Source organism: Rhinolophus sinicus, linkage group LG04 (assembly GCF_036562045.2).
Source record: "Rhinolophus sinicus isolate RSC01 linkage group LG04, ASM3656204v1, whole genome shotgun sequence".
Lineage (NCBI taxonomy): Eukaryota > Metazoa > Chordata > Mammalia > Chiroptera > Rhinolophidae > Rhinolophus > Rhinolophus sinicus.
Window position 1 is genome coordinate 80,235,111 of NC_133754.1, and position 18,333 is coordinate 80,253,443.

The following is an 18,333-nucleotide window of genomic DNA, read 5'->3' on the forward strand; positions in this document are numbered from 1 at the left end:
ATAAAATCCAATTTTATTATTTGAAACCTATAATCTTCAGTGAAATTGAATAAGTGTATTTCACCAAAGCTGAAGTGCTCTGTTATATTAATCAGCGAGACAAGATTTTATAAAAAGGTAGGGAGGGACGGAAGAAAGGCAGCATTGGCAATAGTCTATATTTTGGCAAACTGTTGTAGTCCTCCATTTTAAATTAATCAGTTTTAGATTTAATGTCAAAATTTTTATTAGATAAATATTACACACTGGAATGAAAATGTCTGCATTTTAATCTAGTTTTTATTTTACACATGAAGGGTTTTTCCTTGAGCATAGTTAGCGAATACTAATGTTTTAAATAGTATATGCATTTAATTTACAGAAATCCATTTATTTAGCTTATAGAACAATAGGTATCATCTACTTAGGAATTCTAAGAAAAGACCAAGCATAAAATTTGGTAAGTATATAATCAATAAGGGAAGGTACTTACTTACAGTGCTTCTGAATAACCATAAGTAAACTATGACTTGAAATCAATAAATAAGTGTAAGTATAACGCATAAGGGCCTCAATTCAGAGCAGCCACCATACTGTGCACAGCTCTCCTTCAAGCTCTCAATTAGTCTATTCAATGTCTCTGTGGATGTACACTGGGAAAGACTACTGGGTACGTTTCTACTTCATCAGTAGAGCAGAGCAAATAGCACTGGATTATAAGTCAGATGCCCTGTTTATAGTCATGGATCCAGAGGTAACTATCTGTGTAACTTTTGTCACGTGATTTAAACTCGCTGAGCCTCAGCAAGTAGGCTACCAGCCTCCATTCCTCACCTGAGGCATATAGGGCGAATTGATTATGATATGCTTCATATAGTCCTTCATTTGTACAGTGGTCCAGGCAGTTAGTTTCCATCAGTTGAAGGTACCATTCAATTTTTAAACTATTGCCATCCTAAGACTGGATAATTTCTAAGGCCATTACCATTTCTAACATCTGGGGACTCTAAATGTCCTAAAGTAATTAATTGATTTCTGGCATTAGTATTCAGAGTTATTCCAAGGCTCTCAGCTTTCTAGATAATTCTAGTTCTATTTACAAATATTTGCTGGTGCTTACTAGCTCTGTGTCTCTTAGTCTGACTGAGAGTCTGGCTAAATTATGATTAATCAAACTGAAGCTTATTAAAAATGTATATATAGAGGTTGCCAAAAATGTATATACTTTTTAAGAAAGGAAAAATCTGTATTAAAATTGTGATACTCAATATATATCTGTAACAAAAGATGAATACAAGTCATGTTTGCCTTCTGCAATTACAAGAGGTGCTCCAAGTGCTTACTATCACTGTAGTTTTAATACAGTTTTTTTTTTTTTCCTTTCCTAAAACGTGTATACTTTATTTTGGAACACTCTGTATTTGTAGATATACATACAAATACATATCTATCATATGCATGTGTGCATGTATGTGATGGATATGTGTATATATCTATATCTATACATAAATATATATATATATATAGACATATATACACACATATATACACATACATTGAAAGAAAGCTGAAGATTTATAATTTTAAGGAAGCTTAAATCATTTATTTCAATTGGAAGTAAATGATAGCTTGTGAATGTTTACAAATGACATGTAATTAAAGAAAGAAGAATTATGTTATAAGATAGGATATCTTTTGGCTTTGAGAAATGTTTTTTGGAACCATTACTCTGTGCAGTAGAATGATGGAAATGTTATTCTGAACTCAATCTACCCCCCTGAACATTCATCTATCTCTAAAACTTTAAAACAGAAAGTGAGTAAATGTGATATAAGTGACACAACATCCGATTAAATATGCCCCCTTCCTATAATTTAGGCTTGGCAAAGTGCACTAAAGTTTGCAGTGTGCATTTTGTTGGATTTAAACTTAACAGATTTATCAAGAAGTGCTATGATAGGGTAGAAAGAGAGATGAACTTGGAATTAAAAAACAAGGATTCAAATCATTGACCAAGTGAAGTATTAGATGTAAAGTGATTTTTTTAAACATAAAAATTGTATACATTTTTGTTATTATTCAAACAATGCATTTATTCAATTAGAATAATCAGTGAGAATTAATATTAAGAAGCACAAAAATATGTTCTTTCTGTTACTATATGTAGATATATCACATATATATATATATATATACATACATATAGATATAGATATAGATATAGATATAGATATAGATATAGATATAGATATATATGGAACTGGTTAGTTCCTGTTTATCATATTTTTACTTTAGGTGTTAAAAAGTAGATATAAATAAAATTTAATATAAATAGGTTTCATTACCCACTTGTAGCAGTAAGTTTATAAAACATTTGGCTGTAATGTAACAAGACTGATCTATGTGACACTTTCCAATACTTTAGTGTTAGAGCTTTAACAAAAGATGTAGCATGAAGATAAATTATTAAAAAATAATAACTTTAATGATAAGACCACTGACATCCTTATTTTTAAAGAAAAAAGTGAGTGAATTTGAAATTAAATTTTTATGGTATTCTCTTCATGACATTGCCAGAATTTTTAACTGCTTCTTTCTTCCCTTTAAGACATATTAAATAATCAATTATAAAAGAGAGTAGTACAAAATTATAAAAACATATATTTAGTTAGTTATGAACAAAAGAGAATATTATAAAATTGTTACTATATGAAACACATGTTCTCAGATTGTGTGTGTGTGTGTATGTGTGTGTGTGTGTGTGTCAGTGTATGAATTAAGTTGAAGGCTTATAACATAAATCATAAGGTCATTTCTTATGGTAAGTTAGTGAACGTGCAAAATGATCAGAATTATGTGGAAAGTGATGAATACATGCAAAGGAGTAGTAAAATAATATGGTATATTTTATTAAAATTTATCTTAATTTCAATTTAATTATATAATAACTATGTACAATTATGGACTTTTAAGTTGTGACTGGACATTGTCCAATCTTTTTTTTAATACACGAATTTTCAAAAAATATGTTCAAGGAATTGATACCATACTTTATTATACACATTAGCATATTCAAAATACAATTAACAATTTAAAAATTATTAAGTTAAGACCACTGAAAAGGTGGACTACTATGTTCTGATGGATTTTTACACACAATAAATTATAAACATTTAATTATTGCTTAAAAAGTCCTATAATCTGTGTATTCCTAAGGCAAAAAGAAGTAAAATAAGTAATAATATTTTTTAAATAATTCTTTAGTAAAATACTATTTTAAGCCCTATGATGTATACACATCAGGGTAAAGAAAAGATATCACCACATTGACTGGTGTTTATGGAGAAATTATAATATTTATTTTGCTAGCAATTCACATAAACCTAATAAAATGCCAAAATATAATGGCACAGATATGTGGAAACTTTATTAAAAATAATAACCATGTCCCAAAGCACAAAGAATATGAATATTTTATTAATATCACTTGGTCTACGCATATTTGGTTATACAATCCAAAGTCTGTTCCCAAAGTGCTTAAATTGACATTATTTTTAAAAATAATACTGATGCTTTATATGTATAATTTGCTAACAACATAGTATTGTAAGTCCTAGCCACAACAATCAGGCAAGAAAAAGAAATAACAGACATCCAAATTGGAAAGAAAGAAGTAAAACTGTCACTATTTGCAGATAACATGATATTATATACAAAAACCCTGAAGACTCCACCAAAAATCTATCTGTACTAATGAATGAATTAAAATTGCAGGATACAAAATCAATATATAGAAATCTGTTGCATTTCTATACACCAATAACAAATGAACACATGAGAAATTAAGAAACAATCCCATTTACAATTGCATCAACAAGCATAACATATCTAGGAGTAAATTTAACCAAAGAGGTAAAAGACTTGTAATATGAAAACTATGAGACACTGAAGAAAGAAATTGAAGAAGATGCAAATAAATGGACGAATATACTATGCTCATGGATTGGAAAACTTACAATTTAAAATTCTTACTATCTAAAGCAATATACAAGTTCAATACAATCCCTATTAAACTACCAATGGCACTGATATACAACTACAAAAGACCTTGAATAGCCAAAGAAATCTGGAGAAAGAACAAAGTGGAAGGTATGCTCCCTGACTTCAAACTATACTACACAGCTACAATAATCAAAACAGTATGGACTGGCCTAACACAGTGATATAAAACAACAGAACAGAATAGAGAACCCAGAAATAAATCATTTCTTATATGGCAAAGAAGGCAAGGATCTAGACTAGGGTAAAGACAGTCTGTTCAATAGTGGTGTTGGGAAAACTAGAGAGATATATGCAAAAAAAAAAAAAAAAGAAAGAAATGAGAACTCTTTCATACACCACATACAAAAACACGCTCTAATGAATTGAATAAATACAGCCTGTAAACTATAAAACTTCTAGGAGAAAAGATATGCAGTAAACTCTTTGACATCAGTCTTAGCAATATCTTTTTGGATGTCTCCTTGGGGAAAGGCCACAAAAGCAAAAAAATAAACAAATGGGACTATATAAGACTAAAAGTTTTTGCACAATGAAGAAAACCATCAACAAAACAAAAAGGAAACCTACTGAATGGGAGAAAATATTCAAGAATTATTTATCTGATAAGCGGTTAATATCCAAAATACATAAGATCTTACAACTTAATACCAAACAACAACAATCTAATTTAAAATGGGCAGAGGACCAGACATTTCTCCCAAGAGGACATACAGATGGACAACAGATTTTTGAAAGATGTTTAACATCACTAATCATCAGGGAAATGCAAATCTAAATCACAATGAGATACTACCTCATACCTGTCAGAATGGCGATCATCAAAAAATCAACAAATAACAAATGCTGGTGATGTGGAGAAAAATGAGCCCTTGCACACTGTTAGTGGGACTGTAAATTGGTACAGCCACTATGGAAAACAGTAAAGAGATTCCTGGAAAAAAAAAAAAACAAACTAACTAACAATACAGCTTCCATATAACCCAGGATTACCACTCTAGGTTTTTACCCAAAGAATTCAAAAACCCTAATTCAAAAAGATATATTCAACCCTATGTTCATTGCAGCATTATTTACAATAGCAAACATATGGAAGCCACCTAGGGATCCATCAATAGCTAAATGGATAAAGAAAATATGGTACATACATATGATGGAATATTACTCACCAATATAAAATAATAAAGTCTTGTCATTTGTGACCACATGTATGGACCTACAGGGTATTATGTTAAGTGAAATAGTCAGACAGAGAAAGACAAGTACCGAATAAATTCACTTACATGTGGAATGTAAAAAAAGAAAATTAATTGATAAAACAGAACAGAAACAAGCCCACAGAGAAAGAGAAGAAGCTAATGCTTGCCAAAGGGGAGGGGGTGGAGGAATGGGTAAAAAAAGATAAATTATAAAAAAAAAATAACTTTTGGCCATTTAGGGTGATTCAATTTTGTGGTTCAATGACGTCAATCTAACCATGATTCCATATATACTGTCTCTTTGGGTTCTTTCCAAACTCTGTGGCACAGGTAGAATATGAACCACTACCCTCATTTACTATAAGAGGTAGAACTTAAACATAAATATTATCACAAAAAAGGTAAATATCTGAAGTGATAGACATGTTAATTAACTCAATGGGGGAATCCTTTCACAAAGTATACATGTATCAAATCACATAAAGGTGTATACTGTAAACACCTTAAAATTTCATTTGTCAATAATACCTCAATAAAGCTCAAAAGAAAGGATAGGATAGGATAGGATAGGATAGGATAGGATAGGATAGGATAGGATAGAATAGAATAGAATAGAATAGAATAGAATAGAATAGAATAGAATAGAATAGAATAGAATAGAATAGAATAGAATAGACGAGAATAGAGAAGGAATACACGTAGAGACAGAGAGTTTAAATGACCTGGCCAATGCCTCATCAATAACCCTTGTTGGGCTGAAAATCTCCCTTTTCTCCCTTCATTCTTCTTTTCTTCTTTTTTTCCTTTTCTCCCTCCTTTCCTTTTTCATTTAATAATCATTTGTGTAATTGGCATCTGTACCAGGTGTTGTGATATGCACTTAAGATAAATGACAATCTCAGGAAAACAACCAGATCTACTTCCTGCTTCTCTTTGGTAAGTGAAATAAAGCACCTGAAATGTAGGAGTGAAGGCCCTGGCTAATTAACAGATTGATTGTGCAGTCTGAAACAAAAGAGACATGATTTTCATAAATTTGACGATTAGACAGAACTCATAACCATGCTATATATGATGGTTGACAAAATGCATATTACAAATCTCACTATATAAAGTACATGTGCCTAGGAATCCATCTGCTAAATGTCAAGTGAGATAGATGTTTCACTGATAGGATAAATAAATGTAAATTAAGTTTGACATGTTATCTACTTTATGAAAAAGTCTCAACATAAGTTAAGGAAATAGGTCATCAGTGCAATATACATATACATATACATATACATATACATATACATATACATATACATATACATATATATATATTGCACTGATGACCCATTTCCTTAACTTATGTTGAGACTTTTTATATACATATATATATATCAGATATAAGTATATAATATATATGTATGTATAAGTATATTATATATATGTGTATATATATATATAAACACATTTTTACATACTAGTTTTTTCAAAATAACCATTTACTTCTCTAGCAGGTTTCCTTTAATTTAGAATACAGCCTTTGTCAATAAAGAAGGCTCTCACAATGCAACAACACACCTTACTAAACAAATTTATTTAAAATGACATTATCTGCTCTCCGTCTTATTTTATATTGCCAGTATCCTCTGAGTGCTAATAAGTGCTTGCCACTGAAGAGGTTTGCACTTAACATCTGTCACCAGCATCCAGCAACTGCACCTACGGGGAACTGTCAGGGAGATTGTTATTCTCCTTTGTTAACACCCTGAATCTGTCTCACATCATTTACATACAGATAGTTACAGGCATTCATCATTTCATTATGCTGACGACTTCACTATTCTGATGTATAATGTCTCTTTAATGAGCCTCAAAAAATACAATATTCCTTGATTTATGACTGCTTAACTGAAAAATTATACAAATTGGCAAAAAACCCTCATAATGTATTTTCATTTTTTCTCCACATTACGCTTATATTTAACAGTGACTCATGAGTTAAGATTACACTTCTTTGTCAAAAGAAATAATCAGAACTTGACTTCCCATGTTTTAGTACCACTGTGGTTTATGTACATATTTAAAGCTGATAGTAAAACCGTGCTGAAACAAAAATGTAGCCAATTAAAATCGATCATTTTTTTCCCCAAGAAAGATTGTGTACTGGACAACCAGCTTCAAGCTCACTGTAAGTTTGATAAGACTTCTTTAGTTGGAGTGAAGGTTATAATCCCGATATTCATTTTTCCCTTTTATACGTAAATATCAAGAATTTGGATACCAGAGAAAGCTCTATCAAGTAAGAAAGAAGTAGTGAAAAAAGAAAAAAAATCTAGAGGTGAATCTGAAATGGAATAGAAGCTGGAAAAGAGGTAGAAGTTGCTATTTCTTTCACTTAATTATAGGCAGGCCCCTCTTGGGATGGCAGGCCCAAGATGTCATCAGCCTTGCTTCCTATTCTTGCAAAAGCTATGCCATTGAGTTGATGAAAAGTGGCCTGTTTATTAATTAAAAATCATTTCCCAAAAGAAACTGGTTGTGCTCCAAACAGGCAAGAGTTCCAAAGAAGTAGAAATTGTTCGTGTGATGCCAGTTTTTACAAAAGTAGAAAGCCTTTGAGTATATGGCAAATCATATTAGAATGAATATATATATAATTATACTATATACATAATGAACACTATATATAATTATATATATATATATATATATATATATATATATATATAATTAAAGATTAACACAGACTGTGACTCTCAGAAGAGCTCATCAATCAGCATGAATAAGGCATACAGAAATAGAACAAAATTTAGGAACTGGTATTGTTAAATTTGATATTAACCTCTCCTACATTTAGTTCCCATTTAACGCATCTAAGATTATTTGTAGATTTCAATTTCTAAAAGAACAGAAAACCACGCTAAATTAACCCACAATTATCAGAAAAAAGAATGCTTCAAGTTTAAGTACAAGACTGCACTCACAGTGATGGGATTGCGTATAAAAATCATAATAAAAGACATATGGTATATACACACATATTCTGTAAGAAAATGTCAATTTATAAAACATATACAAGAAAATTAGCTCTATTACTTTACCATTACCATTTGATTCCCTAGCTTGATTAGTACCTGTTGGGCTCACAATAAATTACTTTGACTTACATCTAAATATGTGACTCATTCAAAGAGAAAAGATAATAATCAAAGTTGAGGCCAAAAAAAGCAATCTATTTGCAATTCTTTGGGTATTCTTAAATAGAATAATTATAAAACATGTAAATCAATTTAGTATCATTCACAAAAAAGAGTTTTTATAACTTCTTTTAATAACTATGTGGAAGGGAGCATGATGGTTTTCCTATTTTTTGTAGGTCAGAACTGGTTTAGGCAGGTTTTCCATCATTAGTTAAAATGCCATATTAGGTTGTTAATTCCTGTGCTAAAGAAAGAATGCACACTTGAAAAATATTGGATTGCACTCTCACCTACAGAAAGTAAGATGTACCATATAATGTACATATTAAAATATTACCAAACAGTGCTTATAATTTTAGGATCAAAGGGATCTTATTTCTACACACCTTTGTATTGACGTTTATTTATAATTTTAGGCCAAAATGGGTCCTGATTTTTTGTTTTAACTTCATTTCAAGAAAAAGGGTAACTGCTAAAGTCACTGAGCTCTTAAGGCACTCCCCTGAATATCTTATTCACAATTTTGCCTACAGCAATAATCACCTCCCTTTTATTTCAGTCTTGGATGATGTGCTGATCTATAGGTCTCTCCATCTCTGAGGCCAACTAACTTTACCCTAAATATATATAATAGCAAACATTATAATGAGTCTTCACTGTAAATCATTTTTACATACATTATAACAACTAATCTTCACAATAACCCTCTGAAATTTTTATTTTTATCCACATTTTAATGATGAAGAAACAAGCTTTGAGAGGTTAAATGGCATTGCCAAAGTCAAAGAGTGGTCAAGTGGAGCAGCTGGGCCAAAGCAAAGCCGGCCTGCGTCTCATCTTTAGATCATTATAGGAACTGTGCTTTCAATTTTAATACCTATTCCATGGGTCTTCAACTTCTCTGTCCTGGTATTTTCAAAGCTTTATATCTCTTCTATTAAAATGGAAAAAAAATCCAGCACACCAAATATTGAACAAACTGTAAGAAAGCCTACCTCAATTCAGCCGTCTCCTTCGCTTCTCGCTGACTCAGCTTCTGCCCTCTCATTGCCTGTTCGCTCTTCAATCTACTACCATCTGGCTTCCGCCTCACCACTCTGCTAATCCTGCCCTTGAAAAATAGTGTAAACCTGTGACCTTTCAGGGATCAGTTCCAAGGATCATTTCAGTTTTGATCTTAACTGATCTCTCTTTTGCAGAGGGTTCACCAGCATCACTGCTTTCTCTTTAAAACTTCCATGTAACTGACTTTCCTGGCTCTTCTTATTCTGCTCCTTCTGGCCTTTCCTCTGAGGCCTCACATCTAGGTAGCCTTTTCTCCCACTTCTCTGTAGATATCCATCCTTCCCAGGGCTTCATTTCTCTTCCATTTGTTGATTCACACATTTACCTGTCTGCAAATCAATTGATCTGGTAGTTCAACAGGCACATACTCAAGATCCCCAAAGCAGAGCATAGCTTTTTCATAAACCTCCTTGTGGGGACAGAGCCAGGAGTGCAGTTTCCAGGCTCTGGGCCTCACGTGGAGTGGTGCTGGCTCAGGTAGTAAATGGCCATCAACTGTGATTGGATGGCCATCAGCTGTGGCTAGTTGGCCGTCAGCTGTAACCAGTGAGCCATTGGCCACTAATATAACTGCCGTGGCTACACTAGCAGAAAATGGGGGCTAGCAAGAAGATGGTGGCTGAGCTAGCAAGCGTGGATTGCAGTTAGCAAGTGAGGTTGGTTGGCAGAGAAAAGTGGACGGCAGGTTGCGGATAGTGTGGCTCCTGCTTCTTGTGTCTCCAACCCAGCCACCAGCGAGGATATAGTGGTAGGACTCCCCTATCTATGGCTTCATAGGTGTTCCATTTTGGCCTCACCATGTCCTGCGTTCTTATGTGGGGAGTGGGACCACAGACCCCGCCTAACACCCTGTATGACAATCCTCTTATATTATTACTGCAGTATGAGGAATTATTCATCAAATCAAAATGAAAGAAAAAATACATAGAATACTTCCTTTTTCTACTCCCCCTAGCTCTATTGCACTAACACCCACCCAACATAAACTGTCAAGTCCTCCTGAACTTGCTACCCCTTGGTCTCTATTCGATCCTTGCCTACATTCTCAGCCTCTTTATATTGCTCACCACTTAGTTTATTTTCAGAAACACCAAACTAATGTAGTCCACAGCTCTCATCATGTCATTACTCATGCTGCCCCTTGTCTTTTAAATGTCTTTCGAATCCAGTGGCGACCCCCACACCACACCACACCCTGTGTAGGCCTCCCTTCCTGACCACTCACATGCACCCAGTGCCTCTTTTCAGATCTCTCCTAATGTTTTCTGCCTATCTCTGGCCTTCAGGTATTCATACATAGATGCGAAACAGAGGTTAAGGATTTGGCCAGTGGACTCAGCTTACCAGTTACCACAGGTTACCACTTACCACAGCAGCCAGGTTACTTAACCTCTCTGAACCTTACTTACTCTCTGTTCTCACATTTACAGAATGGAAGACAATCAGAGTTCATTAGCAGCCATGTAGCTGTGAGAATAAAGAACATTCTGAGCAAGCCTGCATCTATTAAGCACTCCACAATATTGTTATACAATTGCTTATTAGTATCTTTTTCCCCCCCTCTGGACTCCTCAGTAGACACTGCAGTCCCCAAGGGCAGGGGTTTGCTTTAGCATCACTACTACTTCTCATTAAGCACACAACCAGGGCCTCTACCCATTGAAGCTGATTGAACAAAGCTATGTGAGGCAGTGTTCTAAAACAAACACCGGTTGTATTGGACTTTCCTCCCTACTTTAAACTCAAGGGGAAGTAAACATCTAAGATGATAACCAATGAGGACTCTCTCCCAGACCAAAACCCTACATGTGATTTTTCAGGACTGACCATAGGCTCTGACAAAGACTTTACCTGAGAGGACTCCAAGGGAAAGCAACCCTCTCCACACTGGACCTGGTGCACAGCCAGTGCATTGCAATTCTCTGGAGGGAGTTTCAGCGCCCCCTGGCGTGACTTGTTCTTACACACATCAGCTTTCCTAGACCCTATGGCTTCAGTCGGAGCCCTCTTTATCTGGGGCCTTCAACACGTACCTCTGCTGAGAAACACTGATATGGGTGTGGGAGAACCTTGAACTCACCTTTCTCTACTCTAATTCGGTACAGTTCCACTCCTATCTCTAACTTCTCTCCCTCCCTCTAGCACTCAGTCCCTGAAAACTGATGGAGTCTTTTGTTCAGGGCTCTCTGGGCAGTGAAATGACCCCCACGTCTGTTCTGATCTTCCTGACCCCCAACCCATGTGTTTCATGAGGGAAAATGGAACAGAGAAGAGTCAGGGCTTTTTCCGAATTATTTTCTTGCTTTTATTATTGCAGCAAGTGATTAAAGGCTTGACTGTCATTTTCAGCTTGGCTTATAGTCTTAATTGACTACTCAGACACCTGGCAGCTCAGTTCCCGCCAGCTCAGCTCCAGACGACCAAGGAAGGAATGGAAGATGGAGAAAAATTGCAAAAGCAAAATGTCCTGGAAAACAATATCCTGCTACCCCCACTTTAGAGGAAGATATAATCTTTTGAGTCACTCCATGACTTAGAATCAGAATGCTCTTAGATTAAAAGACGTCTTAGAGATTTCATAATATAATTTATTTGTGAATATAATGTGAACCGGGAAGTCTATGTGACATGATGGCACAGTAAGGGACAGTAATAAGGCTATATTAACTCCTTGTTTGAAAATCAAACTTCCATAGTGCTTCATATTATACATGGTTGAGTCCAGAAATATACCAAGTTCCAGAATGTTCTGTTTCTTTGTTCTCTTTTGGAGTTAGTGTGTGTGATGTCACTAAATCATACCTCATTGTGATACTCCAAACCCAAGTAATTGGAGGGGGAAAAAATAGGATAACCTAAGAGCAGAAGTGTAAATACATGTGTTTTGCTCACACAAGCGTAAAACATCAACTTCAAAAGTTTCTAAATGATCTTATTTCAGAATGAGAACTAAAGACATACGAATGCATATCCTTCTATCACCAGAGATTTAAGATCATCTAGATTTAGAGAGTGAAAGAGTAGATATATTAACCAATGGGATTTAGTATTTTGTTTTCAATCAGTTTTCAGTGGAGACATCTAGGAGCAAGGGGCCACAGATAGGGTGAAACAGTGCACGGATTCCTCAGTGTGGAGTAGTGATAATGCACACATTTCCAAAAGAATGGTCATCAGCCTCACAAGTGCTGGTGGGATTGAGGTAAAGTAGAACGATGGTTATTCTCATGATACTATGAAGGACACTGTATGAACTCAGAAGTGGTATATGTCTTCCAAAACCTAACGCAGCACTTTCTATCACAGTGTATTTGGTGGTTACTCTATGACCCTAATTTCAGGGTCTAAAATAAGCTAAAATAAAAGACAGGAAATCAAGGAATTCATCTTTGAGAATCGATCATCTCTAAGACTCATCTATTTATCTTAAACTTTTCCATATGTTTCCATTTGTACTGCTTGGTTTCCCTCTGTTTTATTTTCTAGTTCTGTATAAAATATTAATACTTCAAAAAATGTTTTAAGAAAGACTTACAAATACTACTTGTCATAAAGTTAAAACTTGTTCCTTAATATTTGAAACATTTTGTAGATCTGCCAACTAAAGCTCCTCTCTAACTGCAGGCCTTCTCTAAGAGCTAAAGAAAAGGAAAAAAAAAAAAAAAAAGAAAGAAAGAAGGAAAAACAATTACAAAGAAAGAGTTAGCTATCTACACTTCATCATGTAGTTTATTTAAATAAAGATATTTTGTAAGTGCATAATGAGCTTTTTCTCTTAAAAAGTATTACAATCTTTATGTATATAAAACACTACTAATATCTTTTAATATTAGACTGGAGGATAAAAGTAACTGATTCAAAGTGGTCTATTCTTCAATATTAAATTTAGGCATTAATATTTTTCTTTTTTTTTTTTTTACCTAAGGAAGATTTGTTTCTTTAGAAAGACCACCTCAAGTATACGCATTATCTGTCAAACAGAGAAAATAGGAATTTTCAAAAAGCTAATGTCAAGGGAATGTTAAATGCCTGTATTTAAGGAAAAAATAAGCAAACAGAAACAACTGATTTTATTAAGTAAACATGACAGTGAAATATATATTACTACCATAGACGGCTTGATACATTTTGCTTAAAAAAAAAAAAAAAAAAAAAAGAATTACACCAGGTTATCTTCTTAGCATAAATGAACTTGTATATATTCATCCTTCTAATCATGACTATTAAAAATATTATTACAGGTGTACATTGATATAAGATATAATAAAGTGATAAGACTGAAGGAAATTTCAGAGGTTGAATATTGTGGTAAGCAATTTAAGTGGGTTAAGTAACTTGTATGGTTTCAAATATAACTTAGACTTAAATGACACTGAAAACTATTTCTGCAAATCTGTATTCAACAACATGGTCTGAGACATTTTAAAAGATTAATAATTTTAAAGCAACTCACAAATTTCTTTGTTACATCACCAATAATATTAATTAAAAAAATTTGCCTTCATTCAAAATAGTCTCTACATTTTTCAGAAATATTGACTTTCATGAAAATTTTTCTATGACTATAAACTAGAAAATCTATATTATGGAAGACATTAAAAATGACTATCTTTGAATTTCTTCTTTAGTAAGACAAGTAATACATTGCATATGATTTGGTCTTGAGTGGTAACTTGGCTTTAAATCAGTTTAACTATTCAGCCATATCATGTATACATATTTTTATGAGAAATGAGAGAACAAAAATTGCAAGACTCAGCTAAAGAAAACAAGTTGTATGACTGACTCTAAAACCTTTACTTACCCATTTAAACCTGAACAAGATCTATTGTTCCAAGTCTTGGTAGGTGAAATATTATTATTTTTTTTTTTTTAATTTTGAAGTGGAAAATATGAGTTACCATTGCACTATATAAAATAAAATATCTCAGGAATTATAAATAAATTAATGAAATGTACATTGTTTCACTCACAGGGACTTTCCCAATCTATGTGTCCAATATTAAAAGAAAATGTGATATGTCACAGGATATTAAAAAAGATCTTTCATTACCTGAATAATTTTTCTGGTTAGTAACATAAGTCAAAACAAAGGACGTACTTGACTGTATCTTGGGGCGACATTCAAAATATACAACTCTCTGGAGTGCATGGGCCTGACCAAGCAGTAGGTCCTTCTGATGAGCTCAGAGTATCAGCTGAGACATCTACATATGATTTCACAACCCAAAGAAACCTTAGTTGACTGGAGGTTTTTCTATTAAATTTCTCTCAGAGGTTATACTTTTCAGTGTAATTCATAGGACTATCAAAGACATTGCAACCAAAGAGATATAACTGGTCAGTTTTGGTCTATCAGCAAAATAGCTATTATTCCAAACTCTTTACCAATCATAATATCACTTTCCCATGAATTCCAACAGAGTGCTATGGAATATTATGTAGAAAATATATTTCTTCATTTATATAACCAAATCAAGCCCTCAGGTTTTTACAAGTTTTTTTACAAGGTTTTTACAAGTTTTTTTATTATTTTTTATTTTTTAATTCTTTATGAATATGACAGATTTGTATGATTAAATTTCAGATTCTATAAGAGCACTTGTTAATTAGGTACAGATTAAACATTCTAATAATTAAAATTGGTGCTCTTATCATTGATAGTTCAACAGAGTTAAAAATTTAAGCAGCCTGCCTTATACCACTTTCTCATTTTGTTATTTTTCTAATTTCATAACTCATAATATATTGATTATTCATGATAAAACTATAACTTTTCCCAGCATAGTTTCCTAATTATTTTACTTTCTCATCACAAAATTGTTACACTATTAACTATAATCCGGCAGAGATCACCATGACATAGTAAACAATTGTAATATTGTCCCTCATTTAACTTTTGTGTATACCAAACATTTTTGTATAATTAAGTGCTTCTATATCCACTATAATTTTTTCTTTCCAAGTTGCTATTCTCTTTTCAGCTAGTGTTTCAAGAGTTTGTAGTATTCTGCCTATTATTGCTAATACACTACATATGTGATTCCTAACTTTATTAAAGAGTACAACATATGATATTATCAAGATACAGAAAAATAAACATTCTAATTTTATTAGAAAATACTTACAGTGATACACCTCTATTAGGGGTCTTAATGCTTCATCCAAAATAAATATCACACAAGAATATCCAGGGGTGACTTTTATCTCCTTTCTCTAATTTACATGATCGCTGCACTCAAGTCTGAAAAACAAAAAAAATAAAAAATAATTTAAAAACTTAAATGTGTTTCTACTAAATACAATAGTACAATTTCTATGTAATTTGTAAAACAATAAGAAAATGCTAGATTTCTCCTGAACACAATACATTCTTAATACAGTACTTAATAAATCATGAAGAATTTTAAAAATGCAATTTATAAATGATGCAAATATCATTAGGCCCACAAAAATTATATTAAAATGTACATTAAGCAATGCTAAATATACTTCTTTCAATTCCCCTATAAGTTGAAAAATGAATCTCCACACAGAGAGAACTTAATCACATATATTTCTACAAAAAGTAAGTATATTTAGGATACTAAAGTAGGAAACATATTCTTTTTTGTTTCTACCAGTTAAGTGATTATCATAAAACCAACCTAGAATATTTTGGTGAATTAATAAACTAACATTTAGTGCTGAAGCAGTCATAGGGAAGTTAATTTTATCCTGTTATAGCCAATTAGGTTATGCATATTCATAGTATGTTTAACAAAAATAATTTATATTCAAATATTGTAAGAGATTTGTTACAGGAAGTTATAAAAATACATCACATTTTTAAAATGAACTGACTCTGGACCAAAAAAACAACAACAAACAAAACAAAACTAAGCGTGTCTTCAGATCCATTGCTCTTCAATGGGAGAGAAACAGATCTATGTACGAGGGAGATTGCCTAAAGCTTAGCTATGAAGTGAAATTGGCATTAATATAAAGGACTTTGAATGGAAAGGATCTTTAAGGCTATTAGCCTGATTTAAGCTGTTTTAATTATAATAAACTTAGTATCTAGTAATAAATGCTACAAAGTTTCAAGATACAGTTGCTTTAATTAGTAAACAAACAAAAAGTCAGTTTAAGTACTAAAGCTATAACACCTGTACCCCACCTTACAAAGTCGGAATTTGGTGAATTCATTGCATGTGAGCCCTCAAGATTGTCACAAAAAATAATGGCAACAGAATCACCAAACGTGACCCATGTAATTTCACTTACTGTGAGGGGAGACAGCTTAAGGGGTAAGTAACTTGGTAAGAGACTTGCCTCTCCAATCAATCTCTAGCTCTGAATGCGATTTACCAATGTCACTCAGCAGAAGCTCTGACTGATTGGTTACGTTCAGTCTAGTTTTCTGTTTGTTTGTTTTTTCCCCTTCCTGATCATATAATGGTTAATCTTTGCAGTTCAAGAATTTCAAAGGGTCACTTTATGTATTGATAATAATCCTATATAAAAATGTCAAAGTAGAGTTGATCACAGACTCAAGAATTTTATTTTCTTAAGTATTTTCTATTATAACTTCAATTTATTTTTAATCTGTTTACTATTCTGTCTACACACTCTTTTAATGTATGTGTTAGTTCTGTTACATCTCTTTTAAATATCTGATATTCTTTCTAATAATTTCTATATTTATGTTTTCCTATTTTACTTTTTGATACATATTTAAAAACTTATTTAATCATACCCCATGCAATTATTGCAATTTAAAAACTCTATTGCTGCAATTTCTGATGTTTTCATTTTAGAATATTTTTGCTTTTTTTTTTTTTTCCCTCTCAGTACTTCCCCCTATCTCCTTCCTTGGGCTCTGAGTCTCTGATTTTCATTTCTTTCTGTTGCATTATAATCTCTTTTGGAGACCTTGAATTTCTTCATTATGGTCTCACATTTTAGAGTTAATATTTTGCTTAAACATTTATGTGATTATGAACTGTCAGAACTCTTTCTTATACTACCTTGGGTCATTTACCACAGATGTTTTTCATCTCCCTTTTATTGGTGGCCCTCCCTACTCTCATTTGTGTTGTAGGTGTGAGGTTTCTAAGTATAGATACAATGTTGCTTTTTCAATTGTTGAATAGGGTCACACAGTGACTGAAATAGTGTGCGTGAGTGCATGTTGGGTGAGCATATATTCTAGAGTCTGTGTGTGTGTTTCTGCAAGAATCTATAATAGCCATTCAAGGTCCTTGACTCAAACATTCTCTCAAAGTTGTTTTGCTGATTGAGTCTATCTTATTGTTTTTGCTTGTTTTGTTTTTCATCTATACAATCAGCATCATGCAGCATCAATCCCTGTAAATCATAGTCAATCAGGCAATATCTGTTGAATCACTGAATGAATGAATGAATGAATGAATGAATGAATGATTTCTGCATTTGATCTAATAAGGATAGCCACTAGTGCCTCCCTACTTCATTGAATAAATTTTGTGCAATTTAACTAACAAGGTAGTTTTGTGGAAATTCGTTTGGCTTGATGACTGAGCAGGTAAGTGCTGGCTTTCAGGGTCTTATGTTTCAGTTTCCATTAAGTTTGGCATTCTATGTTAGCGGGCAAATATTCAAATTCTAGGTGGGTGTATTTACTGATATTTAAGTTGAACCTGCTCAAAGATTTAGTCAGGATCACTGGCATCCAGTGACAGCACTATCAGAAATGTTAATAAGCGTTGTTAGAAAAAGGGCACCATTAATCAAAATTTTGCAAAATTACAATCAATCCCTGACCAATACTGAATTTTTCATCCTGATATTTCAACCCTACTTTGACATGCGTATCAATG

At 32.9% G+C, this 18,333-nt stretch overlaps 1 protein-coding gene across 13 annotated transcripts in view; it reads right to left on the bottom strand.

The window, feature by feature from the left end:
* Nucleotides 1-15,737, bottom strand: part of TENM3 (teneurin transmembrane protein 3) — a 2,352,866-nt gene extending 2,337,129 nt beyond the window's left edge. For all 13 annotated transcript variants that reach the window (XM_074329882.1, XM_074329881.1, XM_074329880.1 and 10 more), the window contains exon 1: nucleotides 15,622-15,737. The gene's annotated coding sequence lies outside the window, so the exon portion shown is untranslated. The remainder of the gene's footprint in view (nucleotides 1-15,621) is intronic.
* Between the last annotated feature and the right edge of the window lie 2,596 nt (nucleotides 15,738-18,333).